Here is a 14,359-nt window from a genome sequence, read left to right as displayed (position 1 = left end):
TAGAGTTCTTTTATGGTTGGATGACTTTAGTGCAGCCTATCTAGACAATATAGCTGTCTTTAGCTCTACCTGGGAGGATTACCTGGTCCATCTCCAGGAAGTGTTACATGTCGTGGCCCTGGGCTCCATGTGTTCCAAAACCTCCTGTGCCCTGTGTATGGTGAGCTTCCAAGACCGAGCGCTTGTTACTGTCCCTTTATGGCTGGTAATTGAGACCCAAGGCCTTTCAGAAACCGATGCCTCCCCTGGTATGCTTGAGGATATCCCCGAGAGCGTGTAGTCAATTCCATCACTGATCACCCATACTTGTTATGTAGGCTCATAAGTTCCCAGGCCCGCTCATGCTTGTCACTGACTGCAGTACTTGTTTTGCAGGCTCCCCCGGGCTGACTTTACCCACAAAAGGGCCTTGTGTTTCCTTCCATACCCTCCCCAGAGGCTGGCATGTGACAGCTGTTGCCGCAGCATGCCACCCTGAAACCTCGTGTGATTTCTGAGCACACGTGTTGGGCGGCCATGTTGGTTTTTATACCGTGCCCAAACCAGGAGACAGTGCTTGGCCTACCTACCGGATGAAGAGAATGTCTTCCCTTCTGGATCTATCTTACCTGCAGACCCCTCCGAGCTCCTGCACCCTGAATCTCCTGTGACTCTCCGCGATCCTGGGACTTCTTCTTCAGTGCTTCCTGCGATAATTCAGCTCCAATAATTTTTACCTCTGAACCATGAAAGAAATACATGGTTATGTACTACTCTTGAGGTTAGTGCACTAACAAGACTCAAAACAGCCAAGAGATTTGATATAAAGACCGCGCATTTTCTAGAGCTCTAGAGCTCGGTAGTGTGACATCCAGACATTGTTGGCACTGCTGTGGCACATACAGCAACATTCTTGGTAGCGCCTGGTCACATTTGGGCACCATTCATGATGTGCGAACTGTGTTACAAAAAAGTGCATTGCAAAGTGCATTGATAAAGACAATAAATGAATAAATGTATGCACCCTTTGCACAGGGAATCAACAATTGGTTGTTAGACATGGGGGTCTCTAGATGGCAGTGGTTTGTACCTTCGTCCAAATAGGGAACCTTCCTTCTAGTCAGGATAAGGGGGATACACTACAGAAATAACCCCTGCTCACCCACTAGGTAGTAGGCATGAGCAGTCAGGCTTATCTCGGAGGCATTGTGTAAAGCATTTGCACAACCAACAGTAATACAGTGACAACACTACAAAATGACACCACACCAATTTTAGAAAAATAGCCAATATTTATCCGTGCAAACAAGACCAAAATAATAAAAGACCAACGTACAGTAAACAAAAATAGGCATTTTGCAAGAATACCTTTAAAATTCAGTTCCTTGAAGCCGGTAGTCCAGTCGGTGCTACAGCGGAACTGAACACAACAGAATCCAACAGTTCTGGCTGACTGCATTGGTGCGAACCGGTGTTTTTGTCAAAAGACTTGTAAACAGTACCTTTGGTTCCAGCAGCTCAGCGAAGGTCATCCTGCAGCGTCAGTGAGACCAGGGCTGTGTTGTGGAGTGAAGCTGTGCTCATGGCGGTGCTGACAGGTCACAGTGCATGTTACAGTGCAGGTTAATGGGAGCTGGCGACGGTTGGCCCAGCTTGCAGTGTGGGATGGGGTGGTGTGTTGTGTGACTTATGAGTGGTGCCCCCAACCACGGTGCGGTCTCGGGTGTTAAGAGCAGGGGGCAGCAACGTTGTTGGTGAGACCAGGGCAGCGGAGTGAAGCAAGGCAGTGCGGAGTGCGATGTCCACAAGTCGCGGTGCAAGCAGGGGCTTGGTGGCGGCAGCCGTCGCCATCGTAGGTGAGAGCAGGGTTGCAGTGCGAGATGGGGTGGTGCCCTCTGTGGTGCATTCAGAACACAGAGTCCGCAGCGGTGGCAGTGATGGTGTTGACTGCTTTTCCCCCTCTGTGGCAACTGAAACCCACGGTTCCAGAAGCGGTACCCAGAAGTGAGTGAAGTCTTTGCTGTCCCTGAGACTTCATGAACAGGAGGCAAGCACCATTTCGAGCCCTTGGAGATACTCAGCAACAAGTGAAGAAAGTTCAGTTCAATCCTTTCACTGCCCAAGGTAGAAGCAGCAACTACAGGCCCTCCCAGCAAAGCAACAACACAGAAAAAGGGCAGTACTCCTCTTGGCAGTTCTTCCAGCTCTTCTTCTTGGCAGGTTCCTTGATCCAAGCATGTTCTAAAGTTCTGGGGTCTGGGCCCCGGGCCCCAATATTTATACTCAGTTTCTCTTTGTTCTTTTGGGCAGAGAGTGTCTGTGCTCAGCCCAAACCAGTTTGGTTCTCTCTGGCCCAGCTTCCCGACAGGAGGTGGAGACAGCATTGTCCAAGGCAGGTCAGGCCCATTCAGGTGCAAGGGAATCTCCTCCCACTACTCTAAATGCAGACCAGGCCTATTCAGGTGCTTGTGAAACTCCTCCCACTATTATGAATGCAGCCCAGGTCTCTTCAGCCCAGACCTGACTCATCCAGGAAAGGCAGGACCCACCTCAACTCCCCCAGCGGTTGTCTAAAGTGAATGCACAGCCCCAGCCCCTGTCACTCCAAAGCCAGACAGTCAATCCACAACCCGGCAAAGGGACACAGGATGGCTAATGTAGAAAAAACCTACTTTCTAAAAGTGGTATTTTCAAACACTGAACACAAACATCATCTTTCCTAAAACATGTATTTCTACATTCTGAGTTCAGGCATACTGAACTCCGTTTGTCTATATAGTCCCAATGGAAAGATATAATCAACAGACGTTATAAGTAAACTCCCATTCTATCCTATGGGACAGATAGCCTTTTCATAGTGAAAAACAAAATACACTGTATTTCACTATCCTGAAATGTCACACACAATAGTACATGTCCTACCTTTCACATACCCTGCACCCTGCCCACATGGTTACCTTCGGCCTACCTTAGGGGGGCCTTACATATAAGAAAAGGGAAGGTTAGGGGCTGGCAAGTGGGTGCACTTGCAGGGTCGACATGGCAGTCACGAGTGTGTGCAGACACTGCAGTGGCAGGTCTGGGGACCCTTTGAAGGGCTGCTTGTGTGGGTGGCACAACCAGTGCTGCAAGCCCACTAGTAGCATGTGATGTCAAGGCCCTGGGTGCACACAAGGCACTGTCCTAGGGATTCAAAGGTAAATCAAATAAGCCAATCATGGAAACACCAATCCATAAACACAATTTACAGGGAGAGCATGTGTAATTTATCACTGAATAGCAGTGGTAAAGTGCCCAGAGACCTAAAAACAATGAAAACAGGGTTAAAAACAGGAGGCCAAAAAGCAAAAAGTCTGGGGGTAAACCTGCTGAAAAAAGCCAAGTCTAACATTGGTGCACTATAGTTCTGTGTGGAAGCAAGCATGGTTTTCTGCATGTTTCCGCAAATGGGTTTTTAGGAGTGCAGTAACTCCTAGTGACATAATTATGTACTGGAAAATCTATGCAGCAATAGATTGTTCACAAATAAGTGTTAGTTCATACATGTGTGACCGGTGGGTGGAGAGACGTATACCTGACTCCAAGAAATTGGTGGCTGACCTTGAAGACATACAGGACTCTCTGTTTATTACGGCAACCTGCTCATTTCGGGGCATCAGGGCATCCAGCAGTGCAGTCCATCAATTCTCCAACCCAGGAATGGGACACCGAATCAATGTCACCGTCACCACCCCAACGCCTGTTCCACTGGCACCGCTCGAGCGCTTCTTTGAAGATAGTACTAAATTTGCCGCGTTCTGGAGCTAATGTCAGTGACAATTCCTCTGTAAGACCGGGGCATTCCCAACTGATACTGTCAGAATTGCTTTTATTATCTCCTATCTAGGAGGCACTGCTGCTAATTGTTCTATTCCACTCCTTGTAAATGACGACCCAGTGTTACATGATTTTGGAAGTTTTAAAGAGACAATGAGTCATCTATTTGCTAGACTCACGTTTTTTCAAGTGAGCGATAACGAATTGCTAAATCTACGACAAGGCAATAAGAATTTGCTTTTGTACATTGCCTCCTTTTGGAAACTAGTTTCAGAAACACAGTGGCCAGAGGAGAAAAGAACCTCCATTTATTTTGTGGAGGCCTGAGGGACTTGGTAATCCCAAATTTGCAAAGTCCCCCTTTATATGTCCCTAGTATATGGTACCAGGGGTACCCAGGGAATAGGTGGTAAAGCGGTCAACAGGGCTGCAGCACAGTTTTGTGCCACCCAGGGTCACCCAAGCAAACTACTGACAGAAGGCCAGCAACTGCAGACAGCTGCTCAAACTTGACTGTACCCTCACCATGAGTGGCTACCCAGCCCGACCAAATAGTATTCCACTTTCCTAAAGTTCCCTGACAGTAGGTCTGCAGATAAGGCACCCCTTAAGTGCTATGAATGCCAGCAGGAAGGACACTTCAAGGGGGATGCCAAGTGTCTAAAGCAGGCAAAGCTCCTCACTGGTAGGCAATATTTGGGGTTGGCTAGTGTAGTGCTTGAGGAGGAGATTGTCCCACATCATATGGGAGACAGAGTAGATGCTACCTTAGTGTCCCTTGGTGACAGAGAGATTGTACAAAGAACCTACATGCCTAGTAATACTAGGAAATACAGGCAGTGGGTCACCATCAAATGGGCAGAAGGTTGAGGCACTGAGACACACTGGAGCCAGAATGACAACTATCAGCTGTCATCTGGTGAGCTAAGAACAGGTAGTCCATAATGTAACTCACCAAGTTGTTGCAGCTAACAACCATGAGAGTCACTATCCACTGGCTCTGATTCCCTTTGAATAGTGGGGGGGGTCTCAGATTCCTTGAGGGTAGCTGAGTCCGTCTATAACTGTGGATTGTCTGCTTGACAATTACCTGGAGCATATCGCCTAGAAGGAGGTGGAGCTCAGGTTTCACTTGGAGATGTTAGGGTTGCCTGAGTGGGTGTGCCTGACCAGACGGTCCATGGCATCCCGAGAGGGTAGTCAGGAGAGCCTGGAGGAATGGCCCACATGCCTGCCAAAATGGTGAAGGGGAAGTGGCGAAGGAAAGCCATTCCTGAGACTCCCATGGTTGGGTAGGAGGTTGACCCTGAGGGGGACGCCCCGGAGCTTACTGGGGAACCTGACTGAGCTGGTCAATTGGCAGCAAGAAGGGGTACTGCTCATGGAGGAATTCTGCAAGGTGCACAGGGTATGCCCTACTCTTGTGGATCTACGGCAGCAGGCCAAGTCCCAGGCAGCTCGTGAAGCCTCTGGTAAACACCTGATACACTGGGAGAATGGTCTCCTGTACAGCAAGCCTAAGGTGCCTGAGCCAGATGTTATCTGTGTGTTGGCTCCCCCCAGTCCTACAGGGTCCTATGGGACCTGGCTCATGATGTACCCCTGGCAGGTCATTTGGGGCAGGACAAGACCTTTGCCAGGGTTGATACCCCCTTCTACTGGCCCCAGATAAGGAAGGCCTCTAATGAGTTCTGCAGGTGCAGTCCTGCTTGCCAGGTCAGTGGAGAGTCAGGGGGAAGTGAAAGGTGCCTCTGCAACCATTTCCTCTCATTAGTACCCCCTTTGAAAGGGTGGACATCAACAATGTTGGGTCGCTGGACTCTAAGACAGCCATGGCCAACAGATTTATTCTGGTCTTGGTGGACCATGCCACCCGGAACTCCGAGGCTATCCCTCTAAGGGCTGTGACAGAACCTGCAGTGGCCATGGCACTGTTGGGGATCCTTAGCCAAGTGGGGTTCCCCAAGGAGGTGGTTTCTGACTGTGGTACCAAGTTCATGTCAGGGAACATGAAGGCCATGTGGGAGGAGTCTGGATTAACCTAAAGTTCACCGCTACTTACTACCCACAAAACAATGGGTTGTTGCAATGTTCAACAGCCCCTAAAGGGCATGATTATGGGCCTGCCAGAGCCCCTGAGGCAGAAGTGAGCCATCCTTCTGCCATGCTTTTTGTTAGCCTACAGGAATGTGTCACAGAAGGAGGTTGGTTTTAGCTTCTTTGAACTTCTGTATAGGTACCCTGTGAGAAAACCTCTCAGTTTGGTGAAGGAGGGCTGGGAGCAAGCTCCTGGGGGAGACACCCTAGGATTTGGTCATCAAACAAGCTGGCACTCTGTATCCAGACAACATTCTTCTGGAAACTCACACAGGAGAATCTGAAAGTCAGGTGGGAGGACATGAAATGGTGGTATGACCAGAATGCTATTCTGGTCAAGTTTCAGCCAGGTCAAAAAGTATGGGTGATGGAGCCCCCAGAGCCAAGGGCCCTGCAAAGACTACCGGTCTTGGCCTTATGAGGTGAAGGAGCACAAGAGTGATGTGACCTACTCGGTGGACCTCCAAACTCCCAGGAACCCTTTGAGGGTCCTTCATGTAAATCACCTGCATCCCCACTTTTGGAGGTCTGAGCTTACCATGCTGCTGGTTATTGATGATGGAATGGAAATGGATAGCGAACCTCTCCAGAGCTCCTTTCTTCTAAGGAGCAGGATGGGTCAGTGGAGAGTGTCAGCCTCTCCTCTACGCTGACCCTAGTCCAACAGAGAGACTGCCGCCAGTTGCTGGGGCAATTTGCCTCTTTATTCTCCCTTACCTCAAGACTCACTACATGGTGTGCCTATAATGTTGAAACTGGGGACCGCATGCTTGTGAAGAATAAAATGTACAGGTTATTTGAAAAGGTGACTGCCAGCATTATGGAGGAGGTCTCCAAGATGCAGGCATTAGGGGTTTTGAGCATTCAAACAGCCCTTCAGCCCAGTGGTGTTGGTCCCCAAGGCTGCCCCTCGAGGTGTCACACCTGAATTTAGGTTCTGTGTGGACTACCTTGGGCTCAATGCGGTCACAAATACTGACGCACACCCCATCCACCGAGCTGATGCGATCATAGACCAGCTAGGAGCTGCCGAGTTTCTCAGCACGTTTGACTTACTATCTGGTACTGGCAGATTGCCTTGATCGAGAGGGCCAAAGTGAGGTCTGTGATCTCTACACAAGAAGGGCACTTCCAATGCAGGCGATGCCCTTCGGTTTGAAGAATGCCTCTGCCACCTTTGAGAGGTTGGCCAACCAGGTCCTTGCTGGGTTGGAGAACTTCAGTGCTGCCTATCTAGACATCACTGCAGTCTTCAGTTCCAACTGGTAGGACCACCTGTGCCATCTCTAGGAAGTCCTTCAGGCTCTGCAGAGTGCAGACCTGATTATCAAGGCCAGTGAGTGCCAGCTAGTGCAGGGTTCAGTGGTCTACTTGGGTCACCAAGTGGGAGGTAGTAAGGTGAAGCCCCTTCAGGCCAAATTTAAACCATTATGGCTTGGGAACCCACCCCCCCCCCCCCCAAGTCCCAGACAGAGGTGAAAGCCTTGCTAGGCCTCATTGACTATTACAAGAGATTTCTTAAGGGATATGGCACCATTGTTGCCCGTTGACAGAGCTGATTTCCAAGAAGCAGCCATGCCGGTTGATCTGGGTAGAGCCATGCCTAAGGGCTTTTGAAACCCTGAAGGATGCCATGTGCACAGCCCCTGTGCTCAAGGGCTCTGGCTTTTCCCAAGAATTGAATGTTCAGACAGACACCTCAGAGCATAGAATAGGGACAGTGCTCTCACAGCTAAATGAAGAGGACCTGGATCAGCCTGTAGGCTTCATCAGTAGGAGGGTTTCTTCCCAGGGAACAGAGGTGGAGTGCAAAAGAGAGGAAAGCCTTTGCTGTGGTCTGAGCTCTGAAGAAGCTGAAATCTCACCTGTTTAGTACTCACTTCCAGATTCAAACAGAACACAGAGCACTCAGATGATTAATGCAGATGAAGGGTGAGAATCCAAAACTGTTGCCGTGGTCCATCTCCCTACAGTGAAAGGACTTTATGGAGGAACACTGCCCTGGGACAGACCACGAAAATGCTGATGTTCTTTCAAGGTTTTTCCACCTTAAGGTAGAGAAATCCCAAGGGGTTGGGTAGCCCTCCCCACTCTCAGCTAGGGGTGATACGTGTTAGACCTGGCATCCAAGGCGTGGTTTCCCCTAACGTTTTTCCTTCAGGCCTCCTGTTTTTACTGACTTCGTTTTTGCTGGCCTTAGGATTCTACACACTTTACCACTGCTGACCAGTGATAACGTGCTAGGGCTCTTTCCCTAAAACATGGTAACATCTTTTTATACACAATTAGCATATTTAAGTCCCAAATAAAGTGCTCTATATGTGGCAAGAGCCTGTACACTAAATGCTATTAGTGGGCCTCCAGTACTGATTGTACCACCTACTTTAAACATGTCTCAGGAATGCCATTGCAGAAACTGTGTGTGCAGTGTTAAAGTGCCATGTCGATTTGGCAAGTTAAACCTCTTGCCAGGCCCAAATCATCCTTTCTAATACATATAAGTCACCCCTGGGGTAGTCACTGGACAGCCCAATTGCAGGTTGCAGTGTATTTTAAAAGTTAGACATGTACGTTTAAGGATTCCATGTCCTGGTAGTAAAAAAAACTCTCAAATTCATTTTTCACTACTGCAAGGCCTATCTCTCCCGTAGGTTAACATTGGGATTACCGTACTACATTTTATAAATGTAATTTCTAATTGGAAAGAGATAAGACCCCCAAGTTTGGTGTGTCTGAATTCACAATTTAAAATCACAATTTATGGTGAATTTAGATTTTAAATTGCAATTCTGAAATTGCTATTTTCTTGATTTAGCTATTTGGGGCTTGCAGCTTGTCTTTGATCACTTGTCTGGGGTGGGTGACAGCTGGGTTTTGTGTATTCCCCCTAGACATACACACACAATGTGAGCTTAGATGTAATATGATGGTCCATACTGGCAGGATGGGAGGGAGGAGCTGGACCCAACCTCACTTACACCTGAATAGGATGTGTCCTGTCCCTACACAAAGGGCTGCATACCCCTCTCTAGAGATTCTGGAGTCAGGGCAGGATATCTGTGCACTTTAAAGGCATCTCTTTAAAGTGTCCCCCACTTCAAAGGCACCACTGGGTATAAGAACTGGACCTTAGGCATCACCACTTCAGTACGCCTCTGGACCTGTGAAGAATCTGCCAGGAAGAAGGACTGGCACTATACTGGACTGCTGCTTTTCTTTCCTCTTGACTTGCTATGCTGCCCTGCTGCCGGATCGGCGCTGTCTGGCGCGGAAAAAAAGGAACTGACGTCAGCGCGCGAGGGCGGCGTCTAAGTACTCTGACGAGGTCAGTCCGGCGCACGACGCCACCGACGAACGCGGAGCCGCAGACGACGCCTAGCGACGGGCAAGGGGTATTGCTACAAAAATCTTTCCGGATCCAGCCTGACTCCTGGGGATATTCTAAGGTGAGGAATCTAACTAACGTGTTTCTTTCAGATGCACTAGGTACAACAGCGACACAAATAATTTTTTTCAAAATGATTTTGATGTTTCTAATTGGATTGTGAGGGCCCTGTGTAGGCCCCATTCCATTAGTACATTGAAAAGACTTAGTAAGTTAGGAAATGTTTTAAAACGTTTGCTAAACATTTAATAAGATCCCAAATACCAAGCAAAAGTTAGGCAAAATGGAGGCAGGTCAGAATCTCGATCTGGCAGTCATCCCAGCCCTGAAGATCATGGATTTGAGGGTGTTGTACAAAGCAAGGGACATTAGCTACAAGGGGACAGGTAAAAAAGGAGGAATGGGAGAAGCACCTCAGCTCTTATGAGAAAGAGAGATTAGAGAGGGTGGGCCATGCCTTCGAAGATAAAACTGAGGAGGATGATGCCCAAGCTTGATAATGATGGGGAGGAAGGAGAGAGCCATAGCTCTACATTCTTCCCCAGACCTCCTTCGCCGGTGGCAAGTGACAACAGTCAATCTAGTAGACCACCCCAACGGTAAAGTGATAGGAAACCTTGAGGATGAGCTTGACCAACTATCTCTAGAGGAGGGAAAGCTTAAAGTTGAGAAGGGAAGACTAGCCCTTGAAGAGAGAAGGATTAAATTGGGCCTTAGGCCCAAAGATGGTGGGAGCAATACCAGTACCAGGGAGAAGAAGAAATCCTTTGACCCTAAGCTCACCAAAGAGATTGTCCCTAGGTTTAGTGATGGTTTTGATATTGACAAGTGGTTTGCAGTCTTTTGAAAAGGCCTGCAGAATGAAGAGGATAGCATACCAGCACTGGGGCTCTCTCCTTTCGAAGTTATTCTCTGTGAAGGGCATATATATACTTCTGACCCTTAATGAGGAGGTAGCCGAGTCCTATAGGCATGTGAAGGATACCTTGATAGAAGGATATAGACTCACAACAGAAGAGTACAGGGTAAAAATCAGAGACATCCATAAAGGGCAAAACCAGATATGGGTGGACTTTGTGGACTCTTCTGTCAAAGCACTAGATGGACGGATAAAAGGCAATGACTCTTGTGATGGGCTGCATAATTTAGTTAGGAAGGAGCACATTTTCACGAACTGTACCACAGAGAAAATGAATCAGCATTAGGTGGATTCTAAGTTGTCTTCTCACAGAGAGCTGTGTAAAATATCTGACAAATGGGTCAGAACCAGGGTGTCCAGAAGGACTCATAGTGGGAGTGACCATAAAAATGGTTCACAGACGTCCCAGCAGGGGAAGGAAGTGAACAACAAACAAGATAAAAAGGAGGAGTTCTCTAAAGGACCTCAAAATACTTCTCAGGATGGTGGTCCCCAAGACTTTTCCCAGCCCATAGCCAAGGGGTTCCAGAACTGGGATCCAGCAAAGGCTTCTGGGTTACATTATGACTGTCATCAGGCAGATCATAAGAAAAGAGATACAGCATGCTTTAAAAAGTCACCCAATGGTGGAAATCCCAAGGGATTGTCTAACATTGGAGTTGGGGTAGCGGTATACTCTGGAGATGCCAAAGGTTGCACAGATGCTACTTTAATTTCCCTGGGTGGGGTGGATATTGAAGCCCTCCCTATCTTGCCTGCAACCTTGGAGAAGTATAGACAAAGGCCAAAGATCAATGGGACTGAGATAGAGGGTCTGAGGAATACAGTTGCCAGTGTCCCTATTTTCGCAGCTAGACTGGTTTCTCCAGACCAAATGTTGCCTGGTGTTAGTCACTAGCTTACCAGTGCTGACAATGAGACTAAGCTCCATCCAATGGCCTTGGTAAGCTTTGAAATGGTGAGGGGTTACTAACCCAAAGAAGTTGGGTGTGTCCCCTACTAACCTTGTGGAGTGTCTGTTGAGAAATGATATTGAGACTTCTGTGGGGGCAGAGGGGGAGAGGAAGGCTCTAGCAGAAATTCTGGGTCATCCTGAGTGGGTGTAAGTTACTATCAGGGCACAAACAGCAAGCCAGGGAAGTCATGGGAACATGGATACTGAAACAGAGGACCAAGTGACCTCAAACAAGAAAAAGGGTAAGAAGTCTGCTAAGGAAGCTTCTAAGAGGTCACAGGACCAGGGGGAGAATTCTCCTGAGGGAATTTCCCTGGTGCCTGAGGAGGGAACTGTAGCTGATGGAGTCTGGCCTAACCGGCCAGACCTCTTAAGTGAAGGGGGGACCGCCAGAGAGGACCTATGCCTAGGGCGTGTCCTACTCTTGCAGGCCTTAGGCAGCAAGCTCCCAGGCAAGAAGAGGAAGATATCAGCGGTAACCACAGGGTCTACTGGGATATGGTCCCCCAAACGTACAGAGATTTCAGCCTTACTTTGGCAAATGACATCCCCCTAGCTGGACATCTGAGACAAACCAAAACCTGGGACAGATTGGTTGCCCATTTTTATTGTCCCCAGATGTCTGAAAAAGACTCACAACAAAAGGCTCCCTTAATTCCACTATCAGTGGCTGGACTTCGTTTGAGAGTATAGGGATTTACATTCTTGGTCCCCTTGACCCTAAAACTGCATCTGGGAATAGATTTATCCTAGTGGTTGGTAGCCATTCCACTAGATACCCAGAGGCAAGTCTACTAGGACTGAAACTGCTCTTGCAGTAGTATAGACCCTCCTTGGAATCTTCACAGGGTTGGATTTTATAAAGAGGGGGTTTCTGATTGAGGTACTAACTTCATGCCTGCAGACCTAAAATCTATGTGATGTGAGCTACACGTTCATAACACCCTAGCACACTTAGACCAATGGTTTAGTTGAAAGATTCAACAAAACCATAAAAGACATGATACTGAGCCTCCCTGAAAAACTCAGAAGGAGATGGGATGTCCTATTACCTTGCCTACTGTTTGCATAGATAAGGGTACCATAAAGGGGAGCTGGGTTCAGCCAATTTGAACTTTTGTTTGGCCATCCTGTAAGGGGTCCATTGAGTCTTGTAAGGGAAGGGTTGCAGAGACCTATCAAAGAAGCCAAGCCGGGCATAGGGGACTATGTGCTTGGCCTGCATTCATGTACATGAAGAGGGCAAACAGGAACCTAGATTCCAGCCAGGAGATTATCACAAACTGATATGACCAGAAGTCAGCCCTGGTGGAGTACCAACAAGGTCAGCTGGTGTGGCTATTTGAGCCTGTGCCTCCCAGGGCCCTCCAGGACAAGTGGACTGGGTCCTATTCAATCTTGGAGAAGAGGGGAGATGTCACCTACTTGAATGACTTAGGCACCCCAAGGAGTCCTCATAGAGTTTTCCATGTAAATCGCCTAAAAACCCACCAGGACAGAGCTAACATCATCATGCTCATGGTCACTGATGGAGGTCACGTGGAGGAAAGTTAAGCCCTCCCTGACCTACCACCAAACAACCCCCAGAATAGGTCAGGTGAAGGTGTTTTCTTGTCTCTCAGTTTGCTGAGCTCGTCTCTTTGACCAATGGTCAGACAACATGGTGTACTAATGATGTGGACACTGGTGACAGCCTCCCTGTCAAAAATAAGATTTACAGGTTGTCAGACCAAGTTAAGGCCTGCATTAAGACTGAGGTCAGCAAGATGTTAAAGCTTGGGGTATTGAACCTTCTGGCAGTGCCTGGGCTAGCCCAGTGGTTCTGGTCCCCAAACCTCATTCCCAAGGTGGGAAATATGACGTGAGGTTCTGTGTGGATTACAGGGGTCTAATTTCAGTTACCAAAACTGATTCTCACCCCATTCCAAGAGCAGATGAATTTATTGACAACCTGGGTGCAGCCAAATTCCTGAGTACCTTTAATTTAACATCAGGCTACTGGTAGATTGGACTGACCTAGGGAGCAAAGAAGAGGTCAGCATTTCCAATCACAGAAGGCCCCTACCAATTAAAGGTAATTGGGAAATTAAGAAATGCACCTGCCACTTTCCAGAGTTTGGTGACTAGAGTTATTTTATGGTTGGATGACTTTAGTGCAGCCTATCTAGACAATATAGCTGTCTTTAGCTCTACCTGGGAGGATTACCTGGTCCATCTCCAGGAAGTGTTACATGTCGTGGCCCTGGGCTCCATGTGTTCCAAAACCTCCTGTGCCCTGTGTATGGTGAGCTTCCAAGACCGAGCGCTTGTTACTGTCCCTTTATGGCTGGTAATTGAGACCCAAGGCCTTTCAGAAACCGATGCCTCCCCTGGTATGCTTGAGGATATCCCCGAGAGAGTGTAGTCAATTCCATCACTGATCACCCATACTTGTTATGTAGGCTCATAAGTTCCCAGGCCCGCTCATGCTTGTCACTGACTGCAGTACTTGTTTTGCAGGCTCCCCCGGGCTGACTTTACCCACAAAAGGGCCTTGTGTTTCCTTCCATACCCTCCCCAGAGGCTGGCATGTGACAGCTGTTGCCGCAGCATGCCACCCTGAAACCTCGTGTGATTTCTGAGCACACGTGTTGGGCGGCCATGTTGGTTTTTATACCGTGCCCAAACCAGGAGACAGTGCTTGGCCTACCTACCGGATGAAGAGAATGTCTTCCCTTCTGGATCTATCTTACCTGCAGACCCCTCCGAGCTCCTGCACCCTGAATCTCCTGTGACTCTCCGCGATCCTGGGACTTCTTCTTCAGTGCTTCCTGCGATAATTCAGCTCCAATAATTTTTACCTCTGAACCATGAAAGAAATACATGGTTATGTACTACTCTTGAGGTTAGTGCACTAACAAGACTCAAAACAGCCAAGAGATTTGATATAAAGACCGCGCATTTTCTAGAGCTCGGTAGTGTGACATCCAGACATTGTTGGCACTGCTGTGGCACATACAGCAACATTCTTGGTAGCGCCTGGTCACATTTGGGCACCATTCATGATGTGCGAACTGTGTTACAAAAAAGTGCATTGCAAAGTGCATTGATAAAGACAATAAATGAATAAATGTATGCACCCTTTGCACAGGGAATCAACAATTGTTTGTTAGACATGGGGGTCCAAATAGGGAACCTTCCTTCTAGTCAGGATAAGGGGGATACACTA

At 48.1% G+C, this 14,359-nt stretch overlaps 1 long non-coding RNA gene across 1 annotated transcript in view; it reads right to left on the bottom strand.

Moving 5' to 3' along the window:
- Positions 1-13,996, bottom strand: part of LOC146775978 (uncharacterized) — a 40,455-nt gene extending 26,459 nt beyond the window's left edge. Inside the window, exons 1-2 of the long non-coding RNA XR_014972330.1 lie at positions 13,884-13,996; positions 609-718 (exon numbers count right to left, since the gene is read on the bottom strand). This is a non-coding gene — a long non-coding RNA (uncharacterized LOC146775978). The remainder of the gene's footprint in view (positions 1-608; positions 719-13,883) is intronic.
- Between the last annotated feature and the right edge of the window lie 363 nt (positions 13,997-14,359).

The sequence above is a fragment of the Triturus cristatus genome, chromosome 12 (genome assembly GCF_964204655.1).
Source record: "Triturus cristatus chromosome 12, aTriCri1.1, whole genome shotgun sequence".
Lineage (NCBI taxonomy): Eukaryota > Metazoa > Chordata > Amphibia > Caudata > Salamandridae > Triturus > Triturus cristatus.
This window is presented reverse-complemented; position numbering and strand designations above follow the sequence as displayed.